This window comes from Zea mays, unplaced genomic scaffold, assembly GCF_902167145.1.
Source record: "Zea mays cultivar B73 unplaced genomic scaffold, Zm-B73-REFERENCE-NAM-5.0 scaffold_56, whole genome shotgun sequence".
In the NCBI taxonomy this organism is placed as follows: domain Eukaryota; kingdom Viridiplantae; phylum Streptophyta; class Magnoliopsida; order Poales; family Poaceae; genus Zea; species Zea mays.
Genome location: NW_023367212.1, coordinates 52,501 through 75,000, shown reverse-complemented (window position 1 = coordinate 75,000; position 22,500 = coordinate 52,501). Strand labels below are relative to the sequence as shown.

The 22,500-nt window shown below is 44.3% G+C and overlaps 1 protein-coding gene across 1 annotated transcript in view; it reads left to right on the top strand.

The window, feature by feature from the left end:
* LOC118475684 (ATP synthase subunit alpha, mitochondrial) overlaps nucleotides 1–22,500 on the top strand; it is a 50,763-nt gene that overhangs the window by 8,775 nt on the left and 19,488 nt on the right. Inside the window, exon 1 of the mRNA XM_035963927.1 lies at nucleotides 1–22,500. This exon is cut by the window's left edge and continues 8,775 nt beyond it; it is cut by the window's right edge and continues 19,488 nt beyond it. The gene's annotated coding sequence lies outside the window, so the exon portion shown is untranslated.

Sequence of the window (22,500 nt, the reverse complement as noted above, 5' to 3'; positions counted from 1 at the left end):
ATGAATGGAAATATTTAGAGCTAGTATACGCCGCACAGAAAGCCTTGGACGTTTCAATACTAATCCATTGCTACTAGGATGTATGTTTCCATAGCTGATGGGAGAAGAGGATCCGTTCTAGTGAGTCTTGCCACTCCGACTAGTATAGTAATGGCTCCACAAGTTAGCCCTTTCCTTTCTAAATAGACGACCTGGCTTTCTTTTCTTTGGATTTCCAGGCAGGGGCGAAACCGTATCAACCAAGGAAAGCTAACACCCCGGAATGCTAAGGTATTCATCTGTAAAGTATACGAGCACCCCTGAAAGCAAGGAACCAGTCCAGCTTACTACTTTTCCTTTCTTGATATATGCGCAATTGAGAACCAGGAATGACCCTGAGCCTGAAAAGAAACAGGAACTAGAACCTATGAATCAGGAAACTAGTCTAGTTACAGAAACATAGCCCTAACAAATAGACCCGGATACCTCCCTTAAGATAAGGTTCGAACCCAGGAATTCCATCTCGATTCGGAACTCTTCTATGTCCAAGGCAAGGTCAATATGGACATTTTTGCAGAGGTTTTCCCCTACTTTCTCCGTGTCAACAAGCAATTCGAAATACCTCTTTTCAGAACAGGTCCGAGTCAAATAGCAATGATTCGAAGCACTTCTTTTTCCATTACACCTATTTCGCTAAGGATTTCTCAATGTTGCTCCAATACCTGAGAAGAAAGCTTGCTTCCAGCTTACAACTGATCTTTCCTGGCATGAGATCCCGATTTGCATCACTGTTTCAATTTCCCTATACGGTTCCGTTCCCCTTCTTGTCTTGCCTATGAATCCGTAGTTCCCTCAGATAGACAGGCCTGGCCATCAATAGAAGCAATACTAATCCATTGTTGATACTAGGGCGAATCCAAATAATCCCAAATCCTTGACTTGAGGATCTACTGGCTCTGGCTAATCCCAATCCTGCTTTCATGCTTTCTTTCTTTCTAGTCTACTTTCCTGCTTGACTGTTACACTCAGTGTAGTCTCTATTTCCTCTAGATAGCCTATTCCTGGCACCTTTTAGGAAGCAAGCTTTCCAATGACTAGCCGAAAGGAGAGAGAGGTAGGGATCATGGAAGCGCGAGCTCCTATCATTGGAACCGGAGAAATGGCTAGATGAGAACTGGCATCAAACAACTTGACTTGTCTGTCTCGATGGATAAAGCAAAGCCAGGAACCAGGATAGGGATAGTACGGATGCCTTGCCTACTTACTGGAGGAGTGATGATAGGATATATATGGATGGCCACCCAAACCATTCAACCTAAGAATATTTCCAAGCAAAGATCTGGTGAAACAGCTGTGAAGGAATGAATGGGATACTAGTACTTAAGGAAGGAGATAGAGGGTCTAGTATCGTTCTACTACTGCCTACAGGAAGAAAGCAAAGGGAAAGTCACTACTCCAAAAGCTAAAGAGAAGGTCAGATCCAAGGACATGGATTTGTAGAACGGCTTCCAATAACCGATCATCTAGATGAGATTAGACCTGAGTGAGCAGACTTCTCTGTATATGAGTCGCCTTCCGAGATGGTATTGCCTTGACTCATTCCTTGAATTGACAAGAGAAGTATTTCTAGCCTCTAGTGGCACATGTTCCTTCCTCACGGATATGAGAGACGGTAAGTGCAACTCGAAAGTGTGCTAGCTGTTGTGCTAATTCTTGCTGAGTAGCTGGTTGAAGCCCAGAAGTGGAGGCGAGCCCAGTTCAATCGTGAAGTTCCTCCTTTCGTGGCTTGTCGGCATCATAAGTAAATGAGAGATGATTTCCGAGTGACTGGTGGAAAGGGAAGAACCCGAGAGGGCATATAGATTTCGATTCCTCCCCCCGGCACTAGTAGATACGATATTTCGAGATTGCTAGATAATCTCACTACGGTTCGAATCCTCCAGATTGCGAGTTCCAGAAAAAGAATTTATTTTTTGACTAAAACATCCAAGAAAACGGAATAAGAACGCGCTTACAACGCCGATGAAAGGAACCAGAACAAGTGTATGGCAAATTTCCTTTAGTAGATATTCCAGTGGATCAATAAAAAGAAGGTACTCGTCCTGGTGCACCCGTAGGTTTTGCCCTTTCTAGAATTCATCTACCGTTGTAGGAATCCTCATCCGATGTACGAATCCCGTGGAGGAAAGAAGCTGGTATTTATCGCCTTGATCCCGTGGAGGAAGAATGGAGGCACTTGGCCATAGCTCACGCTATGATCCCGAACCCCAAAAGCCAGATGTGTGCGACCGAGGCGTGATATCACTACGGTTCGAAACTGTTGAGCCCCTTCACCACCCCCTATACGGAACTCTCCCTCTGACTTCCTTCAATCCATCAAGTATTGCACATGTGTAGATTCTCGGGTAAAAAACAGCATTTTGGCTTAGAATGACACTTGCTGCTTCCCGGGTTTTGGCATTGACTCGAGTTAAGTAAGAGCTTACCATCTTTTTCAGATGATAAGTAAATAAGGCCCGTTCTGACGGTTCGTTATCCAGTTTCGAAAAAAGGTGCTTACTAGTGTCTCGTCGTTATCCGGGGGGAGGGTTGTCTCCACTCTAAAGAATGTGCATTGATTTTATTGCTCTAAAGCTCGCCTAACTTATTTGACTTGACAAGAACAGTGGAAGAGAAAGATTCTCAACGTCTAACAGCTGCTTTAGCTTGAATCGGGTTGCGCTGAGTTGAGTGAGTGGAAATGAGTTGAAATATGGAAGCGAGAACAGCTCCGCCGCTTGAGAAGAGACCCAGAATTGCTCATAAAACTCTGTTTCAACATTTTCTGGGTTTAGAGCACATTAGAAATATGGAGTAGGTAATCCGCTTGGTTTCCCTGATTTCTCTATCTTAGATCCGCATACCATACCCGGTTCAGATTGGAAAGCCAAGGTAGTGGCGCTGCTCTTTTAAAAAAAGTAGTGCAGGTCCGTTTGTTTCTGTTTGTGGTGTAGACTTATGGTGGGATACAGCCTCCGGGATGGGTGTGCCAGAGTAGAATGAGATCTTGAATAGCTTGCTTCTTACCATGAGCTTGAAGGGCAGGGATGCGTTCTCTAGATGCGAATAGTTAGAACCCGTTCATCTATCTATCTAACCTTGGTAATGTGAATGGGTTAGGGGTGACGGGCAAGCCAAAGCTGGTAAAGAAAAAGAAGTGGGACGTGTTTTTACCTGTCCTCTGGTTAGTGTCTTTCCAGCATTTATAGCTTTGTTAGCGGGTGGTTAGTTAGTGTTTGATTGAGGCCTAAGCTCGTGTAGCAATGCGGGCTCGCTCATTCAATTAATTATCAAGTTGGGTTTGCTTTTCAACAAATAGCTTCAGACTTTAGCTTCTTACTTATTGTGTGTAGTCCCGTTCTTTGCTTATTTATGGTTATTTGTGTAGTCGAGTCGAGTAGTACGTATCTTACTTTGTTTTTTGTTTGGTGGTGTAGCAAATATAGACTTCAGAGAGTATATATAGAAAGTCTGTCTATCTAGGAGGCATAGTTAGATCGTTTTTCCAATGCATGGTAAGTCCAATGGGCTATTATTTTCTTCTTAAAGAAAGGCAATTACCTAAGTAGAAATAGCACAATCCACTCTATAAGGGCAATGCGCATTAAATTACGTCGGCTGTCAAGGCTTTTTCCGCTTTTTCACTAAATAGTCCTCCCTTGCTATTATTGCCACTCTATATAGCAGTTTGTCTGTAGTATCCCTACGTAGGCTTCTATCTATGATAGCTGTCCTTGCTTTAGTTGGCAAGCAGGCGGGAAAGCTAACTGGTGAACTTGCTGAACATGCTCAAACTGATCATCATCAAGTTGAACGAGCGGAGTACTTTACTTTACACAAGTAGTGGTTTACCAGGAACTCGTATAGTATAAGAGCTAGTCATATAAACTAGTAGTAGACGGTTGCTTCGAGGCGCGCCTTCGGCCTTTTATCGAATTTCATCCATCTTCTCTATGTCATACTTGGCCAGTGACTTCCAGAAAGAGAGCGTATTTCCAGGTCTGATGGATGCGAGCTGCAACACTTCCAAGCCGATTATGGGTGGCTCGCTACACTGTGAGTTCCACTCTACTCTAAGGGAAGGGTAGAGTAGTTGCTAAGTTTTCCACATAGGAAAATGCAAGTGATTGTACGAGATCAGTCAACGAGGCAGGCGCGAAGCGGCAAGGCAAGTGAGGAGTCTTGGATTCTCTATGATGGGCATATCTCACTGAAAACGAGGCAGAGGCGCGAAGCGAAATAGTAGGAGTTATCAGCTAGCACATTTCCCTTTGCTATTTCTCTTTTATCAAGAGATATTTGCTCTATGCTCAGTTTAGAACTCACGTTGTCAAATCCAAAAGAGTATGCAAGAATGTGGCCCCTACCCTAAGAGGATAAGCGTTCTTTTGTGTTCCTAGCTTGTTGAACACAGCACGAAATCAGAAGTCTAAGTGATAGACTGAGCTGGGCTGAGAACATCTGAAGTAAGCATGACCACTAGTTACGTGCTACCCAGTGTGCAGTGCTGAATAGGCCTTAGGGATGACCCCATGGGCATGTACGAAGAAGACTAGTGGGGAACAGCATGTCACCAAAGGTGCTAGCTGACCGGCACTTGTATTATTCATATTTTTTATTCTATCAAGCCGATAGCATAATCATTTTCTAACTAATCAAGTTATGTGACATCTACCGATCCCGTGATTCCGAATCAAGAGATGATTTGAGCAACTCGTGAGTCAAGTAGTATAGTAGATTAGCCCTCGTAAGGCCTCCCACTAGTTAAGTATCCGTCCTAACGTCAGGAATAGAGTAAAGGGACGACCTTTTCTCTCCTTTCCAAGTGCTTGCTCTTTCGTTAAGCATAAACTCAGATAGGCGTAGAATTGGTGTCTGTGTGTTTCATTGGTATGGTACGTAGACCCGGCCCTGTATTCATACGCGAAAGAAAGAGTCGATGATCTTCTAGCTCCGCGCAAGAGAAGATACGATTGAGGCGCGCAGCGAGATCCGTGAAAGGCAAAAGCCAGTAGCAATAAAGTATTCTACACCGTATGTATCGTATTTGTTGCATAAAATCCGTACGTAACCTGAGCCCGTGCCTTAAAAAAAGGGGAAGGATAACTTCGTTCCTCATTTCCATCGTCTTCCGAGAAGCATCTTCTCTCCGGATTATTAAGTTGTTCAACAAGGGCTGATATGGCGGATTGGCTTAAAGAATATGGGATTCTCAGCTCGTGGATCTGTTCATTCATAGCATAGGGGTAGATTAAGCTTTAGAACAAGGATTTGCTCTATAACCCGGGAAAGGAAGCTTCTACGTGAAGTTAGCGAGACGGGTGGTGCCATTTATAGAAAAAGATTGGCTACAATAGCACTTTATGCACTTCACTTTTGGCTATTCTACATGGGCAACAACTAGCCTGGGAAATGGGCTTCATTCAAGTCTTGGTCTTTTCGGATTCACTTATTTACGTGCATTTTCTTAAGGAAAGAGCCTACCTACTCAAACCTGATAGATGGATGGAATGAACCTAGCATAGCGAATTCATGAAGTTGAATATAAGAAAGAAAGCCTACAAGTATAGAAAGAAGTGCTAGTATCCTTCGATTTCATTTCTTCGCTTTTATAGAGCTTTTCCTTTTACCTAATGCCGGCTACCGACAACTCTTGCTATCCAATCCTGACCCATGACCAACCTGTAAGGTGTTCCCTAGTGAACTGAATTTCTGGGAACATAAATAGAAAAATGACTGTGCACTCTAATTTGGTATAAAAATATATGACAACATTGTTGAGCTGTCTATACTCTGACTCTGCATTCAAATGGGGGTAAAAATGCTTGGTGTCCAACCAGATATCCACAGAGAATAGTCAGTATTAGTTTACCATTTTTTAATACATATTTCGAAACCAATTGCATCTCTGGTAACTCTGAAATTACTTGAATCAGTATTGCTATGAGATCCCCTCTCCAGTACTGCATGTTTCCTTGCCGCTCCAGTTGGTTTACTCCCAGAGACATGATTAGTACCACCAGAGCTTGAATCAATCATTCCATCCCCAACTCCTACATCAGAAACAACAGGGTCTATTTCAGTAAGCCTCCACCTATAAACCAAACCATGTTCTTTTTCCAGAGACCCCTCCATTACTACCTCCCCCAGGACATGTCCAGTTCAATTACCATCTATATTCAAAGCACCCGTAAAATCTTGGAGTGGTATCAAAGTAGGATCATCGTTAATCACTTATGGATGCCTACAAACAATATGCTAACTATATATAAGACACCAAGGGTTACAAGTATAGTTACTTTTTTTAGATGTTATTCTCAAGTGCATTGAGTGAAAGCTGTAATTCACTCCTCCTGGGTCCATTTACTTTTAATGATTTTTCAATTTCCCCAAAAGAATAGATGGAGATTCATGCTAATAAAGAATAGCTAAGGAAAAGAAAGGATTGAGGCAAAAGCTCTACATCCCGTGTAAAGAAGTCAGAAAATCTTTATGAGTTTTTAGAATGGAAGCTTCTGACTTTAGATTTCTTTAGTCAGGGAGGAGCTTAGAGCCCACAGAAATTATAACAAGAATCCTATTTATCAGCATAAAGCCCCTCACCGAGCCATGAGGCTGATCCACTGGATTCATTGCAACACCACGAACAATGGGGCGTCTGCCTAATCACCGACTTCAAACGAATTTCCCTCGTGAATGCATCGAGGAACTGAGGACAGGACGTTTCCGATTGGCACGTACTAAACACTTTTCCTGATCCGGTTTAGGTGGGTGGGTTAAGTGCACTTCCCAATCGAAGATTCTCGTCTCGTTTCACTTGCATTTAGTTGAACATTTTAAGTAGAGAAGAGGAAGGAGGCAGGGGAGGCAGATAGGGACATAACTAGTTGCTAAGCCCAGTCAGTAGCTGGAAAGGAGAAGTGAACTGGTTGAGAGGAAGAGAGTCTTTCGAGGACAACAGCGAAGGATTTCAATCAAGAATTTACATAGATAAAGAGTTGATAGTTGATGCTAGTGATGCACAGGGGAAAACGCTACTATGCTCCATGAATTTCGTATGAGTTAGTTATTGGCTGGCGGATCCTCAGCTTTAGCGAGTTCACTCGTAGAAATGTCCGTTTGATTGCTCCTCGGGTGCTTCCTTCTTTCAAATCTAGATTTCCTAGAATCATACCTTCGTCCATTCTTGGCAAGCCTTCTTCTCTGATGGTATAGATGAAGACACCGGATCCCCATCCTTAGCCAAACCTTCAATTCAAGCTAGGGCAACAAAGGTTTCATCAGAAAGGGATGGATGGCCTCCACTCGGGCTTGACCTACTAGACTATCGCTCGAGAAAAGGTTGCTAAAGGTCGTTGTATGCTCTAGTGTGCTAAGTTGCTGATTGCCTTCCAACTAATGGGTTGTGGAGTGCTAGGTACTTGAGTAGGCTTGCTTGCCGCTCTTCCGTCTAAGAAGTGCTTTGTAGCCCAACAAGCAACGGCTGCACTGCGGGAATCCCAGTGAGTAACTACTAAGCAAGAAAACGGATGCGCCTAACGCGCACCGGCTTTCGCGCTAGCGCTCAATCCGTTGCTTGTAGGGAAGAGTAGTGCGTTCCCTTAACTTGGCTAAGTTGAACCGGGCGTCTAGTTCTCAGATGGAAATAACGGTAGTAAGAGCTAGGCAAGCAAAGCAATAGAAGGTGGAAATACTGCACCAAGGATGAAAAGCTAGCAGTTGACCGAGATACCTAGTAAGTTAGGTACTATTATATATATTATATGGTGACCCACATACATTTCTTCTTTCAACTCACTCTTTCTTTGCTTTTATTTAGCAACTACCCTATCTGCCGAGAGTTGACCGACCCTCTTATTTCAAAAGTAAGTGAGCCTATTGCTGTCCCCACTATGTAAGTGAGCCTATTGCCCTACTATCTATGAATGTAGATTTCCTTCTTTCAGTTTACCCCGACTGACTGTATTTCTATAGCTAGCTCTTTGGCAGGCTATTTTCTTTGGAAAATCAGGTCTTGAGGACGAAAAACACGATAAAATGGACTTGCCTACTTTTGCACCGAAGAAACTCATAAGTAATCCAATTTCCGAGGACACGAACGGAAGTAAGCTGTTTTTGGTATTCGTATCGGAATTAGCCAGAAGAAGAAACCATTTTCACTGCCCTTCATTCTTTGGCCTGCCTGCCGGGTTAGGGGAGCTCACAAGTCAACTCAGTTAATCGAGATGGCTATGCGAATGAGAAACTAGAGAATCACCTCTCCTCACTAGAAGCCCTAAAGCTGCAGGGAAAGTTCGGATTTAAGAGTTAGTTGGGTTCAAAAGATAGCTCCTCAACACAACTGAAGAAAGCAAAGAAAGAACCGCGAAAGTCAAGGATGGAAACTCCCTACTAAGCAATTGAAGCTAGCCAGGTGGAAAATAAAGTACAAGTAGGAGTGGCGGGTTTAGTGGAAAAGAGGGAGATCCGGACTCACTTCTACCAATCGAAGATTATCGTATTGTAATTCAAGGCAAATGATAGTCAGAAAATCTACTCAAAATGCAGAAGTTAGGCTTCTTCCGGTTCTAGAGTAGTGGCTTCAAGCTCCAGTCTTAGTTTGACTAGAGATCAAATCGAAAAAGGCTCCCCGTGGACTCTACGCAGGACTTTTTTCTAAGCCTTACATAATTTGAATTTCTCTTGCATTTTATTTTGACTTTAGCTCATCATGTCTCGTTTGGAAGTGATCTGTTCTAAATTATTGGGTAAGTTCTTATTGGGTTTTCATTTTCATGACTTACCTAAAGATATCCTTTTCTTCCTCATTCTGATTTTGGTTTTCGTATCACGGATGTTGGTTCGCGCTTTATGGCCGCGTTGCCCAGTTTGGGCTGCTCGCGTTTTCACTCTGTTGAGTGTAACAACAGCACTTTTTTATTATTCTTCTTTGATGACCACAGCGGAATGGGTAACGAACCTGATCAGAATGCGGGGGGGATCCGCTGCGGGCAACCCCGATGGAACCTCTAGCCCGTCCTCGTCGTTTTTCCAGGGGCTTTCTCGGGAGATACCCGGGGCACCTGTGGAACCTGGGCAAGAGGTGCAGCAGCCGGAAATGGCTTTAGCGGCGCCTAATCCATCGATTCAGCCAACTGATCGGGGAGAGCAGAGCCGTCGAGTGCTCCGCTTGGGCCGGACCAGCCAGAGGACAGCAGTGCACCTTCAAGGCCGCTTACCGAGCAAGATATCAGGACTATGGAACAGTTATTCGATATTGAAGAAGAATTGAAACCAATCATTATTGGTTTTTACAATGAATTGGGGTCGAAGAAAGTGGGCGAGTTGCGCCCACTTGGTGGATGATTTAACTGAGCGCCACGGGGCGGAAAAGATGCCCGAAATCTTACAAAGTTTTAGGGACCCTATTTCGCTTAAATTTATAAGGATTTCCGGGACCTCCGGGCTTCTAAAGGGACGGAAGCTAATCTCGAGAGAGAGGAGATGGGAATGAGACACCTCAGAGGTCCTAGACGGAGATAGGACTTGAAGGCGGAAAGTATGGAAAAACATCTTGTAATGTATTTAACCAGAAAACGCCTTTCGTTTTCCCTCCTTCCCTAGCCGCCTTCCTTAACAAGCCCTCGAGCCGTACATTTTAGAAGAGGCGGTTCGTTCCTATCTGGACAAAGGAATGGATAATCTTTCTATTCTCCGGGCAGCTTATCAAGATCTGCGGGAGAATGGGGAAGGATCCATCTTCTTTTTGGAGGTGGTTTCGCACAACCAGGATTACCTGGATGCACAGACCACTTCCAGGAGGTGCCATGAATTGGCGCAAAGGATCCGATGGGATGGAATCGCCCGCAGCCGTGCTCAGCTCGAAAGGGCTGAGTATGAGCATGCGCTACTATTGTTTCAATATGAAGATCTCAAAAGGGGGCGGGGGCATATTTAAGCATTCCTATTTTAGTTTAGCGGCAAGCGCCTTTATGTGACCTAACAGGACTTTTGAATTAACTCAGTGATTTTGCAGGCAGACGGAGGAGAGGAAATGAAAGCAGAAGAAGTTATCGAAACACATGTTCAATCTTTTTTTAGCGGTTTCCCCAGAGATCTTTCTCATTAACGCAACCTTCATTTTGCTCATTCATGGAGTTGTATTTAGTACCTCTAAGAAAGATGATTATCCACCGTTAGTTAGTAATGTGGGTTGGCTTGGATTACTTAGTGTTGCGCGCCTAGGAGGGCAGCGCGCTTGGGATGCGGAGGAGCTATTATCGCCCAGCTCCCTAACCTAATGCGGCCGGACCGCAGGGAACCTTAGCATGGGGGGACGTCCTAATCCTTTTGCCGCCGCAAGGCTGGCTAATCGTACGCAGCAGGAGCAAGGGAACTCCCCTGGTTCAGGAAGGCACATGAGTCCGAACGCTATTATGAATGTGCGACCGACACTACACTACGTAGGTACCTGTGCATGCAGGTGAGGCGTCGGTCGGTCCTAAAAACGGCGGCAGCTAGCGAGGAGTTAACGACCGGACGTGCTGCAACCTAGGGATCACCAGGCAGCTCTTTCGCTCTATAGGGATATCGGGGGGGGGCATAGCACAATTCTTCTTGGAGGAGGGTTGGTTTGCCCAGGTGACTGATCCTGCCATAATATACTCCCGCCAATTCTATTGCACCGGCAACCGAAGTCGAACATACATACGACGATCTTCATGCGTGAAGGGACGGGAGGAAAGAAAGGGCGGTAGATGATAATGCGAAAGGGCGCCGCGTCTGGGCGGGCGGGCTTGATAGTAAAGCCAAAGAAAGACGCCCCAAGACAAGGTACAACTGTTGGGAAGGGGACATGATCAATAGAACCCGGCTGGATCCGGGCTGGGATAGTGGCGCCCATTCCTAACCAGTTCATAAAAGGTTCGCTCATGCTGGAGGTACTAACCACTTAGTGATCGGTCCGCTAGTTCACGCAAATCCGAAGAAGTTATCACGGACGAGCCACATGCAGGGAAACTTGCACGTGTGGTTCTGGCCGGGCTTTCCTTCGGTATCTAATAACCTTGCTTCTGCTCGCCGCTGGCGCACCTCTCCTAACTATTGCCCATTTATTCTGGAATAATTTTTTTAGGAGGGACAATTTTACATATTTCTGCCAAATCCTTCTATTATTAAGTACGGCTGGTACCATTTCGATGTGTTTCGATTCTTTCGAAAAAGAGAGGTTTGATGCTTTTGAATTCATTGTATTAATTCCACTTCCTACTCGCAGTATGCTCTTAATGATCCCGGCTCATGATTTAATTGCCATGTATTTAGCTATTGAGCTTCAAAGTTTATGTTTTTATGTGATCGCAGCATCAAAAAGAAAGTCTGAATTTTCCACGGAAGCCGGCTCAAAATATTTGATCTTAGGTGCATTTCCCTCTGGAATATTATTGTTCGGGTGCGACCGGACTACTACCGATCAATTTTTGGAAACTTCTTTATAGACTTGTAGAGACCCTCTATGTAGTTGTAATTCTTGGGCAATCGATCTACTTTCCCCATAGCCCTAAGGCTGTGTCTCGATCTCCTACGTGCGAAAGATAAGATACGGGAGACGGGGTCCTATGGTATGGGTCTTCGACCCTTGGTCTAATTCCACGACGGAGAGTCGGCGTGGCGTAAAGTGAAGATTGGGGGGAATAGAGCGAAATCCCCGTCTGGGGTATTCCGAAGGTGTAACCTAGGCAACGAAAAAGGGGCCCGATACTTCAACTAAAGGAGCGACCTGTTGGTTCACCAAACCCCGACCCAGTGTCACACGTTCTCCAGGTCCGAAGGGATCCAGTGCCCAACTACCGACTCCTCCCGGAATTGCGTTATCGGAGCCGAGCCAGGAATAGCCGTTAGTGGACACCTACCACTTTTCACCGGTTAGAGAGGCCCTCTTTAATACATTAAGAAAATATGTTCACAGGGGCCAGAAAGACTCGGTCATAGGAACTTCAACCACCTACGCGCTGGTAAACGAAAACCACCTCGACCGGATCTACCGAACGAAGAAGGCCGCCCGAATTAACACGCCAAAAGGGCCACCAGCTTTCCCCAAAAAAAGGGGAGATCCGCTGCTTACTGCTCACGGAAACATCCGACCTTATCGTCAAGTCGTCTGCCTATCTTTCTGATCTCATTCGTTTTCCGATCGCATAAAAAGATCAAAAAAGAAATGTGAGAATGTAGTTACAGATGTGAAAAAAGTAAATATCTCTCTGTCTGTGTTCTTAAATCATTCATTGGATGATGTGCGTTTCATCAAGTATGAACTTCTTTCTTTTTTTTCTATGCAATTTAAGTACCGGATCGACATCCATTTATTTCAGTGCCCTCATCCGCTCCGCGTGTATGTCTGTGTGGCTCTGGAAGGCCTTACTTTACTAATACTAACAGGTAGGGCGCGTTACTTTTTTTCTTTTTTTTCGCATGTTTAGATTATTTACTTGCCCTTTCACTTTTTCTTCGGCTGTCACCAACTTTGTTCAATGCTAGTCCCTAACCCATGAATAAGGGCTCCGCTGGCTACCGGGTTCAGAGAAGTTTGTAAGCTCTTTCTCTTTTTTTGTTTTTCGCCACCTCCTCCGTTTAAGGTCTTTAATTCGATTCGGCATTAGCTTCGTTAGAGAAAGCCATGCGTGAACTACAAAGCACGGGATCCTGAACACCACGAAAGAAAGCGTACTACTTTTCAATAAGGTCCGACTTACTTTTCAGAGAGGAGAGACATGAACTTGTTTTAGGCGTAGAAAAGGTATGAAAGATTTCTTGAAAAGAGGTAGGGACTGGTCTCGCTGCTAAGGGAGAAGGAGACCTCTGTCGGAGCAAGCTAAAGAACCCACTTTAGATCGTCGATTTCAGGTAAGGCACTCGATCAAGCCTATACATCCGGGAATTTCGCTCCAAACCAAAGACGACTTGCTTTGCTGCATTTCTGGCTTTACTTTATTTTTTTTTGCGAAAGAAAGGCCATATGATCTACTTTCTGGTGCCGGTCCCTTCACAAAGATAGCCCCTTCTTGCTCTTATTCTTATTCGGTGGAATACAATAGTTCTGAAGCTCCTTTCTTTCAAGTGAAAGTTGCCTATCTTTGCTTTGGAATCCAATCCAGTTGAAAACAAACAATTGCCCGATGGAAAAGTCAGATGAAAGGCAAGGAGTGTAAACCACGTACGAGCGAGCGCAGAAAGCGAAATGTTTTGCAGCGAGTCAAGCGTAATACGATCAAAAGGAAATGGGGTCAATGCTAAAACTCAAACAGTTCCGCAGAGGGTTGAAAGAGCGAGCTACATTCTTTCATAGAAGACAGAAAAAAAGAGGACTGATGCTTTCTTACTTCATCTTAATATAGGGATGCTTTATGTAGCTTCCAATAAATAGGAAACAAGATGACCCATGGGGCACTCAGTGACGTATCTAAACCGTCTATCCAGTACTGGCTTTTCACACTCGGGAATAGAAACTGTCGGCACTTGAAGATGAACGAAGCGAAATTACCCCCCCAAAAAGCCCTTAGACCCACCTTGGTGGGGACTGACTGCTCTCCCCTACGAAAGTAGCATCGCGATGCAGAGATCAACAACACATATTCGCATACCATGCTTATCTATTGATGTCGCAGATCAGCGGCAACTCCCATACTAAGTATGATGTCGCATATCGGTTGTCTAACTAGAAGGGTGGAACCTTTTCTTTTTAACTAGTCTTAAAGTGGATGTCGCAGCCTTGAGTTCTTTTTATTGAATTCGCGAGATTGAAAATTAGGATTGAATGAATAACCTGGAGATATATTCCTTTTCTCAAATAGTTCTTTAAGGGGCCTCTCTCTATCCTTGGCTTATTCAATAGAGCTTTCCTTCTTTTCATTATTCGATACTGCTGTGAGATACTACGAGAGCTCGTAGGCAATATGAGATAGAGCTGACTAAGAGAAAGAAGTAAGCGGATCTTGCAGCTGTTTTCATTCCTTTATTTAGGTCTTGAACCTATTAAGTATAAGTAGAAGATCAAGCACTGATCTGATGGATCAAATGCTTTCACTACTCGATCAAGGGCTTCCCAAAAGGCCTATTTACTAACTTCTCTTCGTTCCAGATTTCCGAATCGTTTTTTTAGTCATGTTAGCACCACGCTTCGCTTTCCGATATCTGGTATTATGGCTTTGCGCAGACTGACCACTACCTGTATCGGCGACTCAATGTGAGTGTGTCGGTCACAGCCCAATCGAGGGCATACTTTCTAATCTTTCTTTCGGCCATTCATCTTGCACTGCGTATTTGGATCCGATCCCTCCCTTATTTTAGCCAACATCCTATTAAGATTAAGATCTGCAATTTGCAAATATGAGAAAAGTGGACGCTGTACTTGTCTGAAAGCGGAAACTAAGATGAAGAGCTTATTCTCATTACTGGCTTGCTGTCCTTACTTTACTTTACTTAACATAACTTTACTTAACATACGCGTTTTCGTTATGGACAAGCTCTCCTTCTGTGCGCATCGATCGACCGACGTAGGGATTTGCATGGGGCGTTGCGCGTCGCGTCGGAGATTGTCAGACAATAAACGTTTCAATGGGTGTAGGTACAGGGGGAGGGGGTGTGGCGTACGCCACTTACTTTCTGGTGTGCAGGATGCACTTCCCACATGATTGTACAGTAGGCGTTGGAGCCCTCATCTGTAGGTACATGGAGGTGATCGCATATGCGGAGCAGCTTCCTTCGAGATGCCTTTGACCCGGGACCTACGCACGAGAGCGTTAACATCAAGGACGGAAGGATTCCCATGCATGATGCGTACAACTCTAATCGCGAAGCGAAGTAAAAAAAACAAACCGATGAAAGGAGAGAATGCGGGAGACAGAATGATGTCGGGCCAGCACAAGAAGTCAGACTAAACAACCCATTCGACGCGTCGGGGGTACTCGACCACCGGGAGATAGGGATTTAGTGACTTACCAACCAACCAGACATTGAGGGCAAGACATACCATACAAATCACGGCTTCGGCTGCTGTAGTCCTCTAGCCGAGCCAAGCCACTACTAGCGTGTGTGTAATTCATGGCAGTTCACTATTTTTTTTGTTATGGAGCTATTCTCTTTCTTTTATTTTTATATAGTATAGAGAGCGGTAAGTTAGTGCTGTTCTAAGGATAAGGAAAAGGAAAAGGAAGTGGTAGCTGTTCCAGTACACAAAGAAGGGAGATTTGTGTAACCCGAGCTCTTTGATCAAGACGGTGTGGCCAAAGTCAATCCTTTGAGAAAAAAGTCATTTATTTTCGTTGGCTATAGTGATCAGCACAAGGGGTACTGCTGTTATGATCCCCGCACGTCTCAAGACATGTCACATTTGATGAAACACGATTTGCCTCGCTACCCCATGCGCCTCTTCTCGGGGAGAGATACACACACGCGCGATGACTGCTTTGCCACCGCCCACTCTATGTGCTCCGATTAGCGTTCCGACGCCTGGCATGGCAGTGCACACGGCTCAGATTCGGTTGACCACGCTCACATCCGCTTCAGACATAAAGGACCATTGAGGTCCGGCCCTATCGTACTGGAAGTCCCATGCTTTTCGTTTTTCTTCTCGTGCGTTAGGATTGAAACCTAAGCTAATTAAGCTACTATCTCTGGCTCTGGAGAATGGTATCCGTTCATTTCTGCCTGTCCATAAGCGTATATAGGATGAAGTCTAAACGAATCAACGAAAATTACGGTTAAGGCATTTGAGAATATTAGCATTGGGCACTCTAACTCGAAGGAAGAAGCCGAAGCCAGTCCAGTAGCTCGAACTCTGACTATCTACGAAAAAGATGGCATTCTCCCTTAATCTGCCTTGTTTTGAGAAGCGGGGAGGTAGTTTTGTCAAGCTCGTTAAACGCAACGACAGTCAAGGCTAGGAAGATTTCCCAGGCCAGCCAACAAAGTGGGATATTCTTTGGAAGAAAGCCTGTATTGTTTGACAAGATCTTTAGGTCGGTCTCAACACGTTGGCATCTTCTATTCCTGACTCATTGGGGATATTATGCCTTTTGCTTGTCAGAAGTAGACCGACGATACGGACTAAAGTAAGTCAGATCTCCAAATATTTCATCATACTCAGTCCTGAAAGAACAAGCAAGGGATGAGCGCACGCTGGTAGTAGAAGGAAGCGGAGATGGAGGCAGCTAGGCATCAGTTTGAGTTCGAGATCGAGACCAGCTTCAGCCACTATTGCTAGGACGGGCTTACTTAGACTGAGAACAGAGATTCTTTTCTCTGCTATGCTACTTTCCTCTTTCTTCCCTGAGGGCATTCCTTTCCTGAACATAGAGCCAAACAGTCTTGCCCGGAACCCCCGATTCCTTCCCTTCTTGAAGAAAACGATACCGAGAAGGCAATAGCACTTGAAAAAATGAAAATACCGTCAGAAAATATTCTATTGCTATTCGGGAGAACACAGGCTTCGAATACTGCCCGGCCATGCTACTCTGTTTTGGTTGAAGTACCTTCTGACACTGCTGATTCCATCTTTATATCGTTCGAGCTAGCCCCATGACTTCTTGGTCGAGCGCAGCTCTTGTTCGATTTATCTTTCTTTGATCGAGCGCAGCGAGAAGCAAGTCTGGCGAACCTTGTGCTAAAATTCCTTCTTTTCTTTCTTTCTTGGTTTTGGATCGGTTTGTTAAAGGTGGGAAAGGTTTGTTTACAAAGGCATGACTCAACTGCTGCAAACTTATCAGGATTGTACCTACCGTGAAATTCGTGCCGCATGGCAGTCTTGCATGTAAAAGGTGGTGGTGGTTATCTATCAGGCGGGAAGCGCCAAGCCTATCACGCGGGAAAGACCCCTAACCTACCACCAACTTACCTTCCAACCAAGCCCTTCGATCCCGCGCTGCTGCTGGGTATATAATCTCGGTCCTCCCCTTACTTTGAAGCCTACAGCTCCACAATTCGTTTTCCTGTAATTAATGGCAGGAATCCAAAAGATACTGTTTTTTCTTTTTCTTGTCTTTTTTCTGCTTTTTCATGGCATCGAAGCTACGCGAGGGAAAGCGATGCTGCCCACTCTGCCGCAAAAGGGGGCGGCTTTCTTCTTCCCCAAAATGACAGTTCCACCATCACAGCATGCAGCAAAATTCTGTGGAGAGGCTGCACAGCAAAGCGCCTTGTGCCATCCGGCGCTAATCTTCTACATCACTAGGTTAGCGGGACCTGAAGAAAGACTAAGTCCGTCTGTCGAAAGCTCAGTTGTTGGTTTGGTGATACTAGTGCTTTCTAGTGTTTGAGTTGTTCAGGAGTCGTTATAAGTCAGATTACCTCATTGTAACGCAGGTGTCCCCTGCTTTCCTTATTTCCTTTTTTATTGTATGAACTTTGGCTTTCTTAATAAAGCTGGGCGTCTATCCTGAGTGTGAGCATTCATAGTTGTGAACTTGTGATACTATTGTTTAACTTGCTGCAAAGACTACTTTTACTTGCAATTGGTTCATAAAATGGTCTGGTGCTTTAGGAGGTCTGCTCCCACAATTACTTATACTTAAGATCTAGTGCTGTTCTAAAGTCTAAACCAAGGAGCAAATGATATCTGTAGTTAGCAGTTCGTGCGGCTCATTCACCTTGGATGGATCGGCTGGTCCTGGCATTCTTTTGACACTGGACACTCAAGGAGGTGCTTGCCTACTAAGAACTAGTCCCACTGTCTATTACTCGGGTGCTGAGGCAACTAATAAGAAAGAAGCTTGGGGAGGAATCCATTAGCTATCTTCACTAGACGGACACAGATGGCGCAGATTTAGGCAAGGATTTTTTGAGAATGATTATTAGCCTTCTTAGAATATCCGCCTATATTAATAAAGAGTTTGAGATTGACCACCCACAAGACAAGAGTTTGACCACGGGGTAAGGTTACCATTCCCAAAGAAAAGACCAGTTACGGACTCTACAACATAAAAAAAGAGGACTGAATCGGCGATCCTTCGAATAGTTTACTCGACCTTCAATTCAAAGTCTTGTTCATCGCCAAGTAGGCTTCCTGAAAGGCGGACAGGGCAAGCAAAGTAAAGAAGTTAGTACTTCGCTACTGGACAAGGCTATTATTACAAGTCCAAAAAATACGTTACTCACTGGAGCGATGATTGATTCAAATTTGCCTAAAGATCGTGGATTTACATAGGCGGCTCACAAGGGAAAAACAAGGTTAAATGCCCCAGGGATTACAACCAAAGTTTCAGGTGTGATCTTACAACCCCTACTAAAGCAATAGGACTCTATTTCCAACTGATGAACTGTGTAGTGGAACTACGGGAACTAGTAAGCCTATAAGTGAGAGTGATTCTTTCCCCAAAATTCAATAAGCTATAAAACTTCCTTGGTTCCAATCCAATTCATGATAAAAGGAATATCATATCATATCATATATAGTAAAGCAACAATAATGAAACGTGTGCGTTATAGTATAGTATAGTATAGTAAAGGCAAATTCCTTTGCCAACGCCTACGTCTTGCTTTCAGTATCATATATTCAGTAGACTAGACTTTTCTATGTGAATTCAAAGAATATCCTATCTAATAATGATTTCACTCTAGATGAAGGCTATTCCTCCTGTTATAGCTAAAGCAAAGCAACCGTGTCAAGTTTTATTGTCCCGCTATTTCAGCGGAGCCTATCCCTCCTAATGTGTTACATCCTGGCCATCTTTTGCTGTCCAAAATCCTGGCTGAGGTAGGTACAGTGTCTGTTCGGCTCGGCAATCCAAGATTAGCAGAAGTAATAGGTGGGGCTTATATTATAGTAAAGAAAAACTACTTGAATAAGCGCTCAGCCGGCAGAGAGAAAAGGAAAGTAAATGGGATGTTCAAGTAGGTAGCGAGTTCATCACCGGGGATGTCTGTACTAAAGCAAGCAAAGACCTAGTCTGCTTTGAATTAAGCATTTCAGTGTGGAATTCGCCTAACTTTCAATCTAGAAACTAGTGAAAAGCTAGCCGACTATTTCAAACGAGTAAAGATAAGCAGCAAAGCCAGGAAATACAGTAAGCGAGGAGGAGTATTCATGTCTCTTTCTCCCACCAACGTAATACCCGACAGCGCGTAGTCAAGTTCACTTTCTCATAGCCTATTCGTTCACACCAGATCTCGACCGAGTGAATGAGAAGGAGTTTCATCACGCTCGCCCAAAGCGGATTTCCCCCGGTCCGCGTGCACATTGAATTCATAGGGGGCTTCAATATCTCTTCAATTAGCCCATCCCGTCAAGCCCTTATTCTTCCGATGTCTCTCACGGAGAGTATAGAAGTTGGTCCTTTATTAATTAGTAAAAGCAAGCTATCGCACTGGGTAGCTACTCCTTGTTGGGTAGCCCCTCGGATATGGTATATTGTAGGTCTCCAGCGTTGGCGCACTTCTTCTTTCGACAGAATCTCTCTTCTCGAGTGTTGCTGGTACTTTGAATACTTATTTCACCCTTGGTACTGGATAAGAAGGCTATGTATGTAGTCGTACTACACCAGTGTTTAATAACAAATAGCATATCAAATTGATCCGCATCTTAACTCCAATCTTATTATTATTAGTAACGTATCCGTGTTCTTTCTTTACTGCGAACTACTTTATCAAGTCTTGGTAAAGGAGCTACTGTGGAAGTCCCAATCCCAAGTAGGACTCTGTGTCTTTTCTTAAAAGAAAACCAGCGGGTACAATTCCCAATCTAATAGAATATTATAACTCTTGTACAGTGGGGAAGGCTCATCTCAACGGAACCCTACCCTAACCCTAACCCTAACCCTAACCCTAACCCTATAGTACAGTACCCTGTGTATAGAGTAATGCGAAGTCACCTTGGGCAAGTACAAGCATTCATTCTATCCGTAAGCTAAGGTAGTGAAAACCTTTATTGTGTAAGCAGTCGTAAGTCGGTAGGTGTGTGAATCGCAGTATGCTTAACAATGTCAGGACGAAAACTCTAAGAACCAGCCAGAGAATATTAAGTTAGTAAAATAAGAGGAGTGTCCGAAGTTGCCCTCCATTCTAGTGGAACCATCTAAGTTGACTATTCAATTAGTGGGCTTCTTTCACTTGAGTTTCTTCTGTTTACGGAGATCCTTAATCTTGCTGTATCATCGTCCTGGCACATAGCTAGTGCGGCTTCAACGTCTTCTATTCTAAGCCGTGGGAAACTTCAGTCTGAAGCGGAGATACCTAAAAGCGGCGTATGGACGCTTCTTCTAGCGCCGATAGGACAACCATAATTTTGCAAACTGGCAGCTATCAAATTGACCACACCTGATCGGAAGCGCTTGCTCCACGTTCTTTCCTTTCAACATATCGGGGCATAGGAGGCTGGTCATCTTACACACTTTTCGGGAGACGGGTGCCATGCTCTTCTTCTGTTTCAATGCCATGCACCGCGTAGTACTGCGCGTAGCCTCTTATTCTGTTCGTAATTTTCTTCAAACACAGGTTCAAGGTCGAGGGCACCATTCGGTTTTCACGTAACCAAGGTCCCGGGCTCGGTAGGAAGTGTCGGCGTCAATGACATAGAATTTGACCAAGGTCGGAAATGAACCGAATTGCATGGGCAGTGTAATTGCCCCCAGAGCTTTCTGAGAGTTTTGATTGAACCCATGGACCCTATAGACTTGCGCTCACTCAATGTCATTTGTGATTTTCTTCAAAGGGAGAATGTTTATGTTTGTAGACAACCTGGATCCACCAACTTAAGTGAAGTTAAGCTCCGTGACATACAAGGGTTTATTATGATTAGCAGATCCGTTTATCAGGTCCTCATCCTCAAAGGTAATGGTCGCTACTTGGTCGATGTGCATTGTTTCCATCATCTTTCTTTCGGGGCTTTAAATTCCTCTGGTTTTTCTAGTGCTTGAATGAGGACTTCTCGTAATTCCCGCGACAAATGATTTTGCATCGAAAACGCTAAGAAGTGCGGCGAGCACATCCCTCTATTGGCTCTTTGACCTGTTTTATCATCTTTTTCAAATAAAAAAGTCCTTGCTTTGATTCTTAGCCTCTGTATTCGCCTTGGGCCTTTCGGCGTAGAGAACGAATCCTCTGTTGCAAGAAGAAGGGCAATGCCGATTGTAAGGTTAAGTATTACGTACGTCAAAACCAGTCAGTGACTCATTTAAGTGTTGTGCGAAAAGGTAGCCTTTTGGCAACTGCAACCATCCATAGCGAGCGACGGAAGATCAATAGGCTGTTTTTTCATAAGTTGATAAAAGGAGAGAGCAGCTTAATGAGAGAAGTAGCAGTGAGGGCGCTAAGCAGGTGTCAAGTTAATTGGTCTGAGAGCCAAGCCAGCTTTCAATTTCAAGTAGTAAAAAGCAGGCATTAAAGTAGGTGAGTAAGTCAAGTTCTCTATATGCTTGAAGCTGATACGCGCCTTTGTTGCCTTCTGTCTTCTTCCCTTTGGTAGTTCTGTTTCCAGCTGAGGAATTGGAATAAATAAGTAAGGCTAACTAAAAGAGAGAAGAGGGTCTACAGTCATTCTATCTCAACACTGAAGAATAAGACGTCTATCCTTACTCTTGCATTAAATAGAATAATCAGAAAGGGAGGGGAGTATAGATAATATAATATAAGGAAGCGCTATATACAGAATTGAATCAGTAAAAGTGGTTTGTGCGCATTCGTTATTTGTTCGTTATTCGCGTGACTGACCGGGTATCCTTATTTGCCTTGGTCCCCACAACGAAGTTCCTCCATAGAGAACCCAACTGCACAGCACCATCGCAAAGGTTTCTTCGTAACTCGCTCGATTAGTCTCACTCAAGAGAACTCATCTACACGGAAGGTCTTTTAAGTGCCAGTTGTACCCGCACAGAAGTTCTGCGCCCTCAACCAGGATGCCTCCTGCAGTAGCATCACAACGAGTCTCACCATGGACAGCTCGCCAGTCTTCTTGCATCAGCCACACCTAATTACAAATGACCTTGGCCTCTCCATGCTCGTCATTTACATTTAAACTGCACACCCCCTTGTTGAGGTCTTACTCCAACGGTACGGCCTCTAGCACATGACCATTCCTCACTCAAGTCATCGACACCCTCGTCGATGTACGTGTTGAAAGAATAAATTCCACTATCTCTCAAACGAAATGAGGTTTTTGAACTCCTATATCACAGAGTTTCATTGATGCCAAAGGGGGTTTTCCTCAAACGCGATTGGAACCAGAATAGGCTGCAAGAATGAAAGAGTAAATCTATCTTAGTCAAGGCGCTCGCTCTGCCACAAAGGGAGGAACTGGAGGAAATTCAGTGTGAGTTGTTGACATCAACCTTTCGCTTCTCGGCAATGTTTCGGTCGTTCATACCAAAAGCGAACAAACCGGGAATGTTTCGACCTATAACTCAACCTGCGGAGAGAGATAGGATCGTAATGGAGGGCTAGGACTAGCCCACTTATTTAACCTGTTATTTGATCCTCTATTTTCCGTGCATTCGCATGGATTTCGGCCGAGACGGGGCG